This window comes from Amblyraja radiata, chromosome 3 (assembly GCF_010909765.2).
Source record: "Amblyraja radiata isolate CabotCenter1 chromosome 3, sAmbRad1.1.pri, whole genome shotgun sequence".
NCBI classification, from domain to species: domain Eukaryota; kingdom Metazoa; phylum Chordata; class Chondrichthyes; order Rajiformes; family Rajidae; genus Amblyraja; species Amblyraja radiata.
In genome coordinates this window covers 39,532,624-39,549,750 of record NC_045958.1, presented here as the reverse complement: position 1 = coordinate 39,549,750, position 17,127 = coordinate 39,532,624, and the positions used below count along the sequence as shown (strand labels likewise).

At 45.1% G+C, this 17,127-nt stretch overlaps 1 long non-coding RNA gene across 1 annotated transcript; it reads right to left on the bottom strand.

The window, feature by feature from the left end:
- Positions 1–265: 265 nt before the first annotated feature.
- On the bottom strand, positions 266–15,511 carry LOC116970659. The gene is made up of 3 exons (XR_004411241.1): positions 15,499–15,511; positions 9,484–9,490; positions 266–293 (listed from the first exon to the last, which is right to left on the bottom strand). It is a non-coding gene; the product is annotated as an uncharacterized LOC116970659 (long non-coding RNA).
- Positions 15,512–17,127: the final 1,616 nt, after the last annotated feature.

The following is a 17,127-nucleotide window of genomic DNA, read 5'->3' as shown; positions in this document are numbered from 1 at the left end:
GCCCAAAAATTGCAGTAATAAGATGATGTTGTAAATCAATATCTAAAACTACAGAAATAGTATCAAAAATGTATTTCCAATATTTTTCCAAAAGTGGGTGTAGTCAGACCCCAGACACACTATGTGATCCAAAATCATCTTTAATCAGCACATAAACTTTAACAGCATAAAGGATGGTTAGATGTCAGAACATCCCAACTGCTGCTCGAACTGAGCAGTGCCGGAAGCAAGCGTTAATATAAACATTATAGTGGGGTGGGGTTGTTGATGCTAACTTATATGTGATTGGTTGACTTGCATAATCAATTTACATCCTTCCCTCTAAAGACTAAGTGTAAAAGGGCACCCATGCCATGGAGTTAAACGTACTCGCCATATCTAACTGGCGGCCTACTGACACAGCCCAAGCGCGTGCGAACCAAACCCTCTCCTCCCTCTCCTGAAAGATGAGGCAGAGAACCCGGAGGCGAGAATGGCGCAGGAGAGGCTTGTGATGACCGAAAGGGGAAATATGCAGCAGGGAGGCCCTGTGGTTAGTCACAACCGCGGGATGTGGAGGGGTGTAAGGTATGCGGGGACGGGTAGGAGACATGGCAGCAGGCGGCTGGAACTGGAGTGGTGGAGCATAGGAGCATGGTGGTGGACAAGGTTCCCGCACAACAAGCAGGTGTTGTCGACTTCTCCGGTACACCGCTCCCTCACAGTCCACAAGGTAGGATCGTGGTTCGTCAGCCAGGTTAACAATGGTGCCCAGACAAGAATGCCCAGTTGAAGTTTGTAAACGGATGACCTAGCCCGGCAGTAGAGGCCTAAGTGGTTTGCTGGATCTGTCGTATGATCGTTTCTATATGTCATGCTTCTCCTGGATACGTTTCTGGACAGTGGCAGGCTTCAGCACCTGAGGGACCAGCTGTTGTTGTGCGATCAGAACTGGGGGTCTTGTCGATCTGGACATAATTCGCTGGGCTGGCGATCCCAGGGTTCCGTCTCTGGCAATATTTCTGACATTCAAGAGATCGAGATACACGTCAGAGTTTGAAAGGCGTGCTTCCTCTAACAGTTGCTTGGCGCTTCTGACGGGGCGCTCAGCGAGTCCATTACTCTGTGGATACTCGGGGCTTAAACACGTGGCTGGCGAACTGTCTACCGTTGTCGGTTTGCAGGCGGACGGGTGAGCCAAAAGTAGAGAAGTGTCTCTTTAGTTTCCGGATGACCATCTCAAATGTGAGGGAGGTCAGCGGGTCCAGTTCAAACCAGTTAAAAAAGGAGTCGACTAGAATGAGGTAGTGCTTTCCGCTGCATTCGTAAATGTCCGCCACCATCGACGTCCAGGGCCGGGCTGGAGGAGGTTGTTGCAGGAGGGGCTGCCTCTGCTGATGAGGGGTGAGGCTGTTGCAGAAGGAGCAGGAGGCTGTGCGGTTCCGAATGTACTTGGTCATCCCCGGCCAGTAGAACAGACTCCAAGCGCGTGCCAGTATGGCATCGGCTCCTGGGTGTCCACTGTGTGCCTCTTTGAAGAATTCGTCGTGTAGTGATGAAGGGATCACTATCTTGTGGCCCTTAACAACGACACCATCCTGAACCACCAGTTCATCGCAGACTAGGAAGAACTGCTACGCCTCTGTTGGTGTGCTGGATTGTTTGTCTGGCCAGCCTGTTGTGATGATTGATGAGAGAATCTGGAGAGTGGCGTCGGTGGCAGTATGTGCGACCAAGCTGCGCAGTTGCTTAGTAGAGACAAATTAGACGCCGAGGACTGTAAAATGTTCCTGTTCGTAGGAATGTTGTTTGCAAGATGCTCGAGGTGCACGAAAGAGAGTGTCCGCAACGTGCATGTCCTTACCATGGCCGTCCGAAGGGGGGGTGCGCTGGGTGCGACCGCACCCCCCTTTTTTCTCCCCAGAGTAAGCAAAAATCCGCAGAATTTTTTTAAAAATCAGAGCACAATCAGCATTTCCACTTTGTGGGAAATCGCCCGAAATTCTGGCTCCGGCCGCTGGGGGAGAAAAAAATGCGCCTGCGCAGTTGGGGAAGCGACGTAAAATGGCGCCGTCTCACCACGCGTGCGCAGTGGGCCCAGGGCGGGATCAGACTTCCATTTGTGCTTCACCCATTGAGCTCGATGCCTCGTGTCTACTCCAGGTAAGTAGTGGAAGGGGGGATGCGCAGAGCGGTGTCCGCCCGCCCGGTCCAGCGTTTCCATCCGCGGCGTCGGGGGAGGGAGGGGGGGGTGCGGTGTGGTGTCTACCTGCCCACCCGCCCGCTCCAGCGTTTCCATCCGCGGCGTCGGAGCCTCGCCATCAGCCAGCCTGGCGACCGGGAGCAGCTGCAGCCCCAACACCAGATGCCGCTGCCCTCGCCTCCCCCCGCCACCAGGGCCCAAGCTGGCCCCACGCCGGCCCACGCCGACCCCGCTGACCCCCGCCAGCCCACGCCACTTCATCTTTGCCCCCCCCGCCAGAAAGAGGGGGATGGGAGAGGAAGAGAGAGAGAGGGGAAGGGAAGGGGGAGAGAGGGGGAGAGAGATGGAGGAGGGGAGAGGGAAAGGGGGAATATCTTTAATGAGATTGTAAAATTGAGGTAGGTTTTAAAGCTATTATATTTTTTCCTCATGAATAATATCAAATAATATCAAACAATTGGAACTGCTTTCTTTGCCTTGATAATAATCCCGAAAAATATGAATTCCAAATTTGTGACTCTTTTTGCAGCATATTTTTAATATAATTTGAATATTACAAAAATCTGCATGTTTTCAGGGTCATCGTGGATCTGTTCGCAGTAATGCAGCAGTCCATTGATGATGTTGCTGCTGAGGAGGGGGAAAATATGCGTCAAGCCGATAGTCTGATTGTTAAAGAGTTAAAAGATAGCCTAATCGATAAAGAGCTGAGAAGAGGAATCAGAGCTGCCAAGGAAAGGTACTCTGAGAAGTTGAGGAGCAAGTTCTCAGCTAGTGACTCTTCTTCAGTTTGGAAGGGCATGCAAGAAATCACCAGCAATAAGAGGAAAGCCTCCCGCTCTTCGGACAATCGTCAGCTGACGAACCACCTGAATTAGTTTTACTGCAGGTTTGAAAATCAGAAACGTAACCCTGAAACCCCCTCCCCAACAAACACAGCCAGACCCCAGTCTGCAAAGAATGGACCCCGCACCCTCTCCTTCCCATTCACCACTTCACACCTACTTAAGGCAAGACTCCAGTATGAAAAGAGTAGACCCTTTCCCACCCCAACCAACACTTCACACCCACTCACAGCCTGACCTCAGTCTGCAAAGACTGGGCCCTTCTACACCCAACCCACTCCAATCACCACTTCACACCCAATTACTCATTTTTAATCAGTCCCTACAAAGATGTACTGTCCCTGCCTGCTCAAAGTCTCCACTATTGTCCCTGTACCCAAAAACGCAAGGATTACTGGTCTTAATGACTACAGGCTTGTCGCACTGACCTCTGTAGTCATTTTGGGGGGAAAAATGAAGACCCTTGAAAGGCTTGTGCTGGCCAAGCTGAAAAATATCACAATCCCCCTGCTGGACCCTCTGCATTTTGCATATTGGGCCAATAGATATGTGGATGACGCAGTCAGTCTGGGCCTGCACTTCATCCTCCAGCATCTAGATCGCCAGGGGACCTATGCGAGGATTTTGTTTGTTGATTTTAGCTCTGCATTCAACACCATTGTGCCATAGCTACTACGCTCCAAACTTTCTGAGTTGACTGTGCCTGAACCCCTCTGTCGGTGGATCACCAGCTTTCTGACAGACAGGAAGCAGCATGTGAGACGGGAAAGCATATCTCAGACCCGCAAACGCTCAGCATAGGAGCACCGCAAGATGCGTACTCTCCCCTCTCCTCTACTCTCGCCACACCAATGACTGCACCTTCACAGACACCTCTGTCAAGCTTCTCAAGTTTGTGGACGACACAACCCTGATTGGACTGATCCAGGATGGGGATCTCTGTACTCTTTTCAGTTTGACATCTTTCCTATAACATGGTACCCAGAACTGAACACAATATCCTAAATGCGGTCTCACCAATGTCTTATACAACTGCAACATGACCTCCCAACTTCTATACTCAATACTCTGACTGATGAAGGCCAAAGCGGCAAAATACTTTTTGACCACCTGATATACCTGCGACACGACCTTCAAGGAACCATGCAACCATCAACCATTCCTCTTCCCACCTGGCTAATTGATCCAGATCCCGTTGCAATCATTCACAACCATCTGCACTATTTGCAAATCCACTCACTTCTGTATCATCAGCAAACTTGCTAATCTTGCCCTGTTCTGTGACGTTTCAGAGTGCTGGAGTAACTCAGCAGGTCAGGCTGAGTATAGAAGTTGGGAGGTAATGGTGCAGTTGCATAAAAAGTTGGTGAGGCCGCATTCAGAGTATTGTATTCAGTTCTGGGCACCATGTGATAGGAAAGATGACATCAAACTGGAAAGGGTACAGTGAAGATTTACGTGGATGTTGCCAGGACTGCCAGCGCTATAGGGAAAGGTTGAGTAGGCTGGGACTCTATTTCATGGAGCATAGGAGGATGAGGGATGATCTAATAGAGGTGTATAAAATCATGATTTGAATAGATATGGTTGAGTCTTTTGCCCAGAGTAGGTGAATCGAGGAGCAGAGACCATAAATTTAAGGTGAAGGGCAAAAGATTTAATAGGAATCTGAGGGGTATATTTTTTCCACAAAGGGTGGTTGGTGTATGGAACAAGCTGCCAGATTAGATAGTTGAGGCAGGGACTATCGCAAAATTTAAGAAACAGTTAGACAGGTACATGGATAGGACAGGTTCGGTGGGATATGGATCAAACGTGGGCAGGTGGGACTAGTGTAGATGGGACATGCTGGGCCGAAGGGCCTGTTTCCGCACTGTATCACTATGACGCTATCCATCTTTCCCTCTCAAACCCATTTTCCTACCTTCTCCCCATTACCTCTGACACCCGTATTAATCAAGAATCTATCAATCTCCTGAAAAATGCCCATTGACTTGACCTCCACAGCTGAATGTGGCAATGAATTCCACAGATCACCACCCTCTAAACTAGTCCCACTCACATGCGTTTGGCCCATATCCATCTAAATCTGTCATACCCATGTACGTGTCCAAATGTCTCTTAAACAGTAGGATAGTCCCAGCCTTAACTACGTCCTGTGGCAGTTTGTTCCATACACCCACCACCCTTTGTTTGAAAAAGCTACCTCTCAGATTCCTGTTAATTTCCGAAATATTGGTCATAAATTTGACGCAAAAATGCTCCAAAATAAGGCTCATAATGCATCAGAGAGCATCTAAAACCCCTGAGCTTCGAGTGACTTCACACTTCGCGCTCGTGATGTGCAATTGCGCACATTATTTCACATTAAATTTCTTGTAATCCTGTCATGCCACCCCCCTTTTTGAAAAGCTTCGTACGGGCCTGCTTACCATTTTTGTAGGTAATAAAGAAGTCGAAGCGCTGCAGCTGCATCATCGTGCGCTGCAGGCGAGCTGGTGCGGCGTGGATGGGCTTGTTCAGGATTGTTACCAGTGGCTGGTGGTCCATCTTGACCGTGAAGGTGTTCCCAAAAATGAAGTCACTGAATTTCGAGCAGGCAAATACGACAGCCAGCAGCTCCTTCTCGATCTGCACGTAATGCTGTTCCGTGTCGGTCATGGTGCGAGAGGCATATGATGCAGGTAGTAGAGTACCATCGGCAGATGGCTGTAGGCAGGCTGCGCCGAGCCCGAATCACGAATAGGCATCACGGGTGATCGTCACCGGACGTTTCAGATCGAAGAATGTCAGGGTTGGTGCACTGGCCAGTTTAGACTTTAAAGCGTCAAATGCAATCTGATGTTGCTGGAACCACAACCAGGCAGTGTCCTTTTTAGTCAGCTGACGTAGATGGGAGCTCAGTTTGCTTAGATTGGGTATGAATTTACCGAGATAGTTTTCCATGCCCAGGAAACGCTGCAGGCCGTGCACGTCTGTGAGGGCAGGCATTTCTGTAATGGCAGCAGCTTTCTTCGGATCAGGTTTGAGGCCGTCGGGAGTGAAAACGTGGCCGACGTAGGAGACCTCTGAAACCCTGAACTTGCACTTGTTTGGATTGAGCTCGAGGTTGATCTTACGTGCGCACTCCTTGACGAGCCTGAGGTTGTGATCGTGCTCCGTCTCGTCTTTGCCATACACCAGGATATCATCGACAATGATGGCACAAGGTAGGTCCTCGAACAGTTGCTCCATGGTTCTTTGGAAGACTTCACTGGCGGAGTTGATTCCGAATGGCATTCTCAGAAACTTGTATCTTCCAAATGGGGTGGCAAATGTAGTGAGGTTTGACTACCAAGACCAAAACATATGAGTCAGCGAAGCCACTTCAGAATTACATCTGTCACAGGTAGGATTTATATAACCATAAAAACAAGCTAACTTATCTTTTGACATATGTGCTCTGTGAACCACCTTAAATTGTATCAGAGTGTGTCTTGCACACATTGAAAAGGTATTGACTAATTGACTAATTGAAGAATCCTCTCCCATTTCTCTATAGGTAAAGAAATCTGAAGTTCTCTTTCCCAGTCATCTTTAATTTTATCAGATGTACCTCCTTGTAATTTCAAAATCCACTCATAAATACTCCTTATTAAACCTATATCGCTAGGATTTTTCTGCCACCTTACTCACTGTTCTCTGCTCCAAGTGCACCAAGTTTTGTTCCGATCGGTGAGATGTTAGAAAAGTTATGAAGGTTTAAATAATCGTGAGATCAGCAGATTGGTCTTCTAGCCTGTCGGTCACCATGAAGGTAACACCCCTTACGGCACCCACAGAGAATAAAACCACGGAGGCAGGGCTGAGTCTGTGAGCAGTACTCTGTTGTTTGTTCCATGTTCCACCATCTGTAGTCTTTTGTGTCCCCTGACTAGTGTATGGTTTAAGCAGTGTTAAGGAAACCTGCTGAGGTGAAGAATAGTAAGATTAAACGAGAACTTACCAGTTTGAAGTTTGATCTTTATTTTATGAGGAGGAACGTTGAGGGACTACGTGAAGAACCCCGCCTACGGCGCATGCGTGTCATTCTTCAAAGCAGCGGTGTGAGGTCACAGATAGAAAATAATGACCTAAGATAGTAAGATTATTAAAGAGATACCAGTTTAAGATATGACCATATAAGGGTGGGAGCGGAGGGCACGTAGTCCCTCAACGTTCCTCCTCATAAAATAAAGATCAAACTTCAAACTGGTAAGTTCTCGTTTAATCTTACTATTTTACTTCGGAGTCACGTGAGTGACTTCGTGAAGACTTCAAAGCTCTGTGACCTCATGCCGTGGAACGAGTCCAATTTTCACAACTGCCTTGGTAGTTTGGGAGAAATTGTTACTGGTATTTAAAAAAAAAACACAATGATACCAACATTTTTAAGCAAAAATTGTAAATAATATTGATTAAATCAATTTATAAACCTTATAAGCTTCAGGTGTAAATTAAATAGAACTCAAAATTTTTCCCCCCGAAAACGTTTCTTCTTTCCTAACTGGTTTGTTGTAATATGTGCGAAACGTTTTCTCTGATGACCATCCTGCAGTTCTGAGGATATTGTCCATCGGTACCTCCAGGCGATTAGCTGCTGATGTAGATGCAGCCCTGGTGGAGTGAGATTTGAATACATTAGTGTCCACTCCTGCCTGAACTAAGCAATATCTCAGCCACCGTGAAATGGTCTGAGTCGAGACTTTATGGTATGGCTTCTTATGGCTAATTAAAAGAGCCTTTTCATTGCCTCTGATAGCCTTCGTTCTGTCCATATATAACATGATGTGTTTTACTACACAGAGACGTTCATCCTGTGGATAGGCTATGAACTCTATCACCTGACCCGCTGATCCTGGTCTATTGTGCTTAATAAGGCCCTGGATCATGAAAATCAGCCTTCCTGTCGCCTCCGTCAAGTTATCCAATCTTAACTTCTGTAATGACTGGACCCTTTGCGCTGTGACCAGCGCCATAAGCATAACCATTTTCATAGTTAGATAGTTTAGCGGTAATGCCGTAGCCGGTGACCAATTCCGTAACATTTTTTAGGACTACGCTTACATCCCAGATTTGGCTATATCTAGCCCTTGGTGGGTTAGTGTTAAAGATGCCTCGTAGCAGTTTTATTACTAGAGGATGTGAGCCGACACCCTGTCTTTCTGTGCCTTCCCATAAATAACTGGACAAGGCACTCTCTGTGCTGCTGTGATCATGTCCACAGTTCTATCAGATAAACCCATATGCCGAAATGGTTCCTTCAGAGTCTACAACCCAATAAATTTAGATAATTATGGCAAGGATGGCTGTCCCCAGTCACCGGATGCACCAGCAACTGAGGACTATGTTTTAAAGTAATATATGGTGTAAGCACCAAATCCTGCAGCACCGAGAACCATGGTTGGGTAGGCCAATCAGGTACTATGAGAATCCCAGATGCCGAGTCTAGCTGAATTTTCCGTAGTACCCGATTGATGAGGCAGAAAGGAGGAAATGCATAAATGAACCATTTCCCCCCAGTGCAAAGAGAATGCATCTGTAGCTTCTGCCTCAGGATCTGGTTCCCATGATATATACCTAGGTAACTGATGATTTAACCTGGATGCAAAAAGATCAATATCCGGCCTTCCGTACTTTGCTGTGATATCAGCAAATATCTTTCTGTCTAACATCCATTCCGTATTTTCATTAAATTTTCGTGACCTGGCGTCTGCCACTGAATTAAGTATCCCTGGTAGATACGTAGCCGATAACCAAATATTCCTTTGGATACACCATTCCCAAATATGGTTTGCCAATTCATCACAGGATATTGATATATTTCCACCCATATGATTTATATATGCCACCACCGTGGTATTGTCTATCTGCAATCTAACATGCTGGTTAATCATTCCCGAGCAATAAGATTTTAAACCATAAAAAGCACTCAACATTTCTAAGTAATTTATACCCTTTGTGGTAAGTAGGTTAGTTTCCTGTATATTCCATCTCCCTCCAGAGCTCGAGATGGTATCCGTTGCTCCCCAACCCAGTGCACTGGCATCTGTTTGTAATACCACAGATGGGTTTGGAATAACTATTGGGTTGGAGCTATATATAACATTTTGTTCCCACCATTGTAGTTCTTTTATAGCTCTAATTGTTAGCTCCCCGTAAATTTTGGTAATGCAATCGTCCAAATTGAATGGCAGGAAACGTGGCTATAATTTTCCCAATAATCCTGGCTACCCGTCTAATGGATGGTTTAACGGTATTAATAAGCTCTGTGCAATCCTTTTGGAACTCAGTGGCTTTCCCTATAGGTAAAGTCACTAACATATCAAGTGTGTTAATAGTGAACCCCAAGTAATCAATATTAGTTGCAGGTGTTAATCTTGACTTAATTGGATGGATAATGAATCCCAGCTGTTCCATCAATTTTCTTGTGGCAACCACTGCTCTACTAGCCAATTCATAAGTTTTCCCCACAATCAAGATATCCATTTTAAAATGAGCATATTGTACAAACTTATTAAGTGTTGATAAATCAATAATTATCCGGCAACCCCCATCTTTCTTATGTCTAATGAATATATTTGAGACAAATTCCTGTTGTTCATGTTTGGTTTTTTCAATTACTCCTTTCGTGAACAACCTTTGTATTTCAATTTTTGCTTTAGCTCTGTCTAATTTGGTAAGCATATAAGTTCTGTCCGGTGTATGTTGTACTGGAGGTTCTTGTATGTGTATAAACTCTATAAGATATCCCTTAATACTGCTAAGGATATACCTATCCACAGTTAACTTACACCATGCTTCCAAATGAAATTGCAACCTCCCTCCAAGTTCTGTGCTCCTTATTAATTTTTGAGGCACAGACCCACCTACCTCCATGGTTATCGGTGGTGTTACTTTCTTGGTCTTAACCGAGGTTGCGGAGGGCCTTGAGGTTGAAAGTGGGGTAAATGTTGAAGTGGAGGCTTCCGCATTTTCCATTGTGGGCGTCCCGGGCCAACCCCTAAAAAAGGACGCTGTTGCTGGTTTCCTCTGGCCTCTCTCCAATTTTTCGTACTATACATACTAGTACTTGCTTTTTTAGTCGTCCCATAAGGATGATACCGTTTTCCGACATATCCTTTGGTCGCTTTTATTAGGCCCAACGTTTTGGCCTCTTCCTCCAAATCTTTGACCTGTTTTGATAGGTCACCCCCAAACAACAAATTTTGAGGTTTTATGGCTTTCTGTTTGCACAGGATTGCAAATTTTGGGTCTAACGTTGGCTGAATAGCCCCTTTCCTGATGTTGTTCAGTTCAAATTGAACATTGCAAAACAGTGCTAAATCGTCTTTCATGTCATTGGACATATCCACATTTTCCAGCGTACGGGCCAAAGCTGTTATACCCGCCGAGAGTCCTTTACTAGCATTCTGTATTTTTATATCCAGACTCCGAATATCCTGCCCCACGTGTCTCCAAATGCTTCGGTTCACCTTGGGTACATTCAGAGCCGCACAATTTCGCGGAGGTAAATGTCTTGCCCATACCTCAGCTAAGGTATCAGTTTTGAGGTGATGGGTCGTCATATAATCAATGCTGGCCGCCATCCTGGCCTCTAGGTCTTTTCCAGTTTCTTCTTGCTGGAAATATGTGTGCACCATGTCCAGCAACTGTGTTCCCTCATCCTCCATATGGGAACGTGGCTCTGACTCTTGTTCAGAGTCCGAGTCAGGCAGCCCTTGAACACCCTCTTCAGATGAGGATGATATGTCCAGCAGCCTTTTCTGGCCATGCTCTGAGGGACTTACACCTGTATGTGTGCGGCTTTTATCCAATTTCTGGAGCCTGACACTATGGAGATGTTCCTCCCACAACCGCTCCAGCCGACTTTCGTGCTCACCCGCACTAGTCGCTCGCGGGTGTTTCTTTTTAGCCCACCGCTCCTGCCGACTTTCGTGCCCTCGGGCACTAGTCGCACGCGGTTTAAATCGCAACTCGTCGCCATGCCTACCGGCTCTGGTTGCTCCCGGCCGCTGCAAACGCCGTTTTTCGCCGTCCCGGTACTCCTCCAAACAGATAGATGACGGCCCCACATGCTGCAGCCACTCGTACTGTTTTCCGAGCTCTGCAGATGCGATCGCTGCCGGCTGCTCTATGCCCTGCAGCTGGTCATCATCACTGCTATACAAGTAAGTATTTACCGGCGATTTTTCGGGCTCACTTTCCCAGCGGTTCGTTTTGCGGTTCGCCTTCCCGCCCGGTCTAGAATTAGTTTTTCCCGGCGCGGGGTTTGAATCTGGCACAGCTGGCTCAACGCAAACTGCCTGTGCCGTCGGCTGCTGCTGCGGGTCCCCGGCACCTTTACCGCCGACATCCTGCAGCTTCTTCACAGCCTTTCTGCGTCCTCTATCCATTCCTAAAAAACGGTGAAAATGCAGAATCACTTACCTGCCGTCGACCGGCTTGTTAACTCTCCCGTTCAAGGGGACGTTCTCCCCAGGTCCGACACGTTCAATGCGTGTATGCGATATGACACGCATGCGCCGTAGGCGGGGTTCTTCACGAAGTCACTCACGTGACTCCGAAGTAAAATCCGGCAGATGTGTCTCACTTCTCAGCTTGTAATCTGACAAATGCCTTAAATGAATTAAGAGCAATCAGTTTTATGATCTTAAGTTGTCAAACTTAAATTACTCTAAATAAAGTCATAGGGTCATAGAGTGGTACACCTTGGAAACAGGCCTTTCAGCCCAACATGCCCCATCTACACTCATCCTACCTACCTACATTTGGTCCATATCCTTCTAAACCTATCCTATCCATACACTTGTCTAAATGTTTTTTAAAACGTTGTGATGGTACCTACCTCAACTACCTCCTCTGACAGCTCGTTCAATACACCCACAACCCTCTGTGTAAAAATTTTACCCGTCAGGTTCCTATGAAATTTTTCCCGCCTCACCTTAAACCTATGTCCTCTGGTTCTCGATTCCATGACTGGGCAGAAAATTCTGTGCATTTATCTCATCTATTCCTCCCATGATAGACACAACATGCTGGAGTAAGATCAGTCTGAAGAAGGGTCTCGACCCGAAACGTCAGTCATTCCTTCTCTCCAGAGATGCTGCCTGACCCGCTGAGTTATTCCTGCATTTTGTGTCTACATTCGATTTAAACCAGCATCTGCAGTTCTTTTCTACTATTCCTCCCATGATTTTGTACACCTCCAAAAGATCACCTCACATTCATCTACGCTCCAAGAAAGAAAGTCCAAGCCTGTTCAACCTCTCCCTTCGGATCAGGCCCTCGAGTCCTAGTCGAGAAAAGATTTATAATGATGTTGCCAGGACATGAGGGCCTGAGCTCTTGGGAGATTGAACAGGCTAGGACACAAAATTCTACTGCCTTTTCTAACATTGTACAGTACGTGGCAAGATTTCTAAAAATCACATTCATGTGAAAGTAACGATAGTCCTGAAATTAGGTGCATGTCCTCTGTGCAAAAAGGCTGCTAGTTATGTGCAGTGGTCAAACAATGTAAAATGTTTGCTTTGACATAATTTGAAAGAGCTATGAATACCAGGGCTTATCTGGAGGGTTGATACCTATTGTTGATCATTTCTGAGGATCTAGCCCTACCGGGGTTGCTGCTGAAATGTTTGAAACAGTGAAATTCTTCAACGTACATGCCTACTTTAAATATTTGTAATTGTCAACCTACCCACCTCCATTGCCCTTGCTGCCACTGCTGTCAGTTTCCTATCTCACTGATCTCCCCGAATTTAGTACAGAATGTACTGAACAGCCCACTGAGCCTCGATGCAAGTGGCACCATTTCGTCTTGGATCCAGATTCTCAATGTTTGACTCCGACTTTTGATCCACCCCCACTGTCTGTTTTAGCTATTTTCTATCTCATCCACCAGGGGGCTCCAATCCAGCTTAAGGACCATAAAGATTGCAGCATCCTCTACCGTGGAGATTCTTCATTGCTTCACGTCAGAATGAGCTGCAGAAAGCCTGTCAGAACCTAAAGCAGTCGTAATGTCGCCAGCAACGTCCTAATATGTGCTTTTTAAAAGTGAATTGTTTAGTTGTCAGAAGGTACTATCCAATTGGTACTACCTTGAAAAATTATGAGCTTGATAGTTTCACCTTTACATCGAAATCTGGGCCTATTTACTCCGCTCCTGTCTCGGATGTTAAATCTTAACAAAGGAAATTACAAGGGGATGATTGGAAAATATGTTACATAACACCTAGCATTTATGAAAATATCGCAAAATACACTGCAAAAACAAAATTAAGACAAATTCCCAAGCGTAAAAGTGATTCATGCACAGCTGACACGAGAAATTAAAGAAAGCATTACATCGAAGGAAGAGTCTCATCTAGTTCCAAAATATAAGAGTGGGCCTGAAAATTGGAGCATTTTAGAACTTTGCAAAAGAGGATGAAAAATTTGATAAATGTATTTAATGTAGAGAATAGAGTCCACGGATGACAAACATAACATGGATTAACATATCTTGGTATTAACATAATGTGGATTAACATAACATAGCATAACGTGGATTGTGAGTTCTAATGTATGTACATCAAAAAGAAAAGAGTGAGAGCAAATGTGGATCCCTTACAGACCGGAGAAATTACAATAAAGAATGGCAGAGGAAATAAACAACTATTTTGTGCATGTCGTCAAAAAACAAAATAAAACTGCCAGAAATATTAGAGAACGATGAACTAAATATATATTTTTTAACGTTTTCAATAAGTAGAAGATTTCCACGTTGTTGCATGGCAGAGCAGGCTAGAAGATCTTGGTGTCCGATTTCGCCCTTCTTAGGTACGGATGTTCCCATTCCAAAATGGATAAATCAAAGCATTCTGTGCAAGGCCAGACTTTAGAAACTACAAACTTAATAGAAAACATAGAAACATAGAAAAGTAGGTGCAGGAGTAGGCCATTCAGCCCTTTGAGCCAGCACCACCATTCAATATGATCATAGCTGATCATCTAAAATCAGTACCCCATTCCTGCTTTTTCCCCATATCCCTTGATTCCTTTAGCCCTTAGAGCTAAATCTAACTCTCTCTTGAAAACATGCTTGGGATTCTGAATGATTGCCAGCCACGCCCACAGAATAATATAATAAATAATAAATAAATAATAAGAAACCTAAGAAACCTACTGTTATGCCACATGATAGGTAGTGGTATTGGTTTATTATTGTCATGTGTCCCAAGATACAGTGATTATTTTTGCATACATCAAAACATACATCAGTGCAATCAAGCCAATAGGCAAATAGAACTATGGCATAATGAGAAAAATAGCGAAGTGCAAATCAAGTGCTACATATTTATGGTGTTCCAACTGTATTGAGTCGACTCAAACACACATCAAGATACAACACATATTTATTAAATCTACATACAGCAAGGATCTGCAGTCATCACATTTCCAAGCTGCTATTCATTCTAACTAGCGTAAGCAAGCTCTTGATAATATGAAGTACATAGTAGGCGGAGTCACTTCCAACAAACACTATAATTGGCTAGTATGAAATAGCCAATCTACACCAACTAAAGAGAATGTGCTGATAAAAACAATGCAAGGTAGCAATGCAATGCAAAAGTAGTGAGGTAGGCTGGGACAGTGGGCTACACCTTAGCTTATGATATGTCTGTTCAGTAGTCTAAGAACAGCAGGGTAAAGGCTGATTTTGAATCTGTACTTTCAAGCTTTGTATCTTGAAGGGCAGAAGGAAGAAGTGGGAATGACCAGGATGACGGTGGGCATTGATTATTGTGGCTGTTTGTGAGATGTAGCATGCCATGTTGCCTTCTGACAGCAGTTTAGGGATTCCAAGTAAATCTTAAATGTGAGGCCCACTACCAGCCAGGCAGTCAGAAAATTTAAATACATCACCCTAAAATTAGCAGGTCCATACAGGAGGTTCAATATTACTTGTTTGAAATTGGCCTTTAATACAAGAATTAAAGCTGAATTATGTTCTGGAACAGTCTTCAAAGCATAAGGAAGAGCCACATCAAGACTACATAAAGATCATGGTGAAACGTATTTTCCAATGTGCATATCTGTTATCTGTTATTCTGTGCATGGGTGAATTTCTGCCTGAGTATATCACCATGTAATGTTACTGCTCCTTCACTGAGCACACAGTCTGTTGACTCATGTACCTGTATATAATCTCAGGCTGTCATAGGTGAAACAATAAATGTGTCTCTTTGCATATCATGTACTTCCTCCATCTCAGTGGCAAATAACTGCATGGATACTTCCAAGAAATGATGAGAAAGTAATAAAGTATGAAAGGTTGTAAATTGTTCTTTAATCATCAGAGCTGTGTAGTATTATTATCAACATAAGAATGGCAAACACTTAATTTACCAACCTTTTAGCATTGAAGAATCAAGTTAACATTTTGCAAAGTAGAAACCTCAACACTAGACAATCTACAAGGATGCATTCTCAGCTCCCTTCTTTACTCCATGTACACTCACGACTGTGCAGCCATGTACAAATCCAATTCAATTTACAAGTTCTCAGACGACACCACCATTATGGGCCGGATGTCAAATAATAATGAGACGGAGTACAGGAAAGAGGTTGAGAACCTCATGAACTGGTGTCCAGACAACCCCCTTTCTCTCTATGTCAGCAAGACAAAGGAGATAGTACTCGACTGCAGAAAGTGAAGTGATACACATAGATTGACAGCCCCAAAGTAGAGATTGTTGAAAACTTCAAATTCCTCAGAGTCAATGTCTCCAACAACTTCTGGACCACCCATATTGAACCAATGACCAAGAAAGCATACCAAAGCCTCTACTTACTTAGAAGGCTTAGGAAATTCGGCATGTCCCCAACAACTCTCTCCAACTTCTACAGACGTGCCGTAGAAAGCATTTTATCATGATACATCACAGCGTGGTTTGGGAACAGCTTCAACCAAGACCGCAAGAAATTGCAGAGAATTGCAGATGCAGCACACAAACCAACCTCTATTCAAATTACTCAATTTATACCTCACGCAGCTTCGGCAAGGCCACCAGCATATTCAAGGACGTCGCACCCCGGCCACTCCCTCTTTCCCCCTCGGTGTTGGGGCCACAACTGTTTACCATATATATTAATGATTTGGAAGTGGGAATTGGGAGCAACACTAACAAGTTTGCGGATGACACAAAGCTGGGTGGCAGTGTGAACTGTGAAGAGGATGTTAGGAGGTTGCAGGGTGACCTGGACAGGTTGAGTGAGTGGGCAGATACGTGGCAGATGCAGTATAATATAGATAAATGTGAGGTTATCCACTTTGGCGGCATAAACAAGGGGGCAGATTATTATCTCAATGGGGTTAGTTTAGGCAAGGGGGAGGTGCAGCGAGACCTGGGCGTCCTTGTACTGAATGTTGGCGTGCAGAAAGCTAATGGAATGTTGGCCTTCATAACAAGAGGATTTCAGTATAGGAGTAAAGAGGTTCTTCTGCAGTTGTATAGGAATCTGGTGAGACCACATCTGGAGTATTGTGTCCAGTTTTAGTCTCCTAATTTGAGGAAGGACATCCTTGTGATTGAGGCAGTGCAGCGTAGGTTCACGAGAATGATCCCTGGGATGGCGGGACTGTCATGTGGAAAGATTGAAAAGACTAGGCGTATTCACTGGCGTTTAGAAGGATGAGGGGGATCTTATAGAAACATATAACATTATAAAAGGACTGACCAAGCTAGAAGCAGGAAAAATGTTCCCAATATTGGGCGAGTCCAGAACCAGGGGACACAGTCTTAGAATAAAGGGGAAGCCACATGGAGTGTGTCTCCAACTACAAATTCCTCGGGGTTCACATCTCAGAGGATCTGTCCTGGTCCCTCAATACCACCAAATTGATCAAAAAGGCGCAGCAGCGCCTTTACTTTCTGAGGAGGCTTAAGAAAGTTCACCTGTCCCCCCAGATCCTGTCGAACTTCTACCGCTGTACCATCGAAAGCATTCTGACCACCTGCTTCACGGTATGGTACAGCAGCTGCACCACAGCTGACAGGAAGGCACTGCAACGGGTGGTGAAAACCGCTCAGC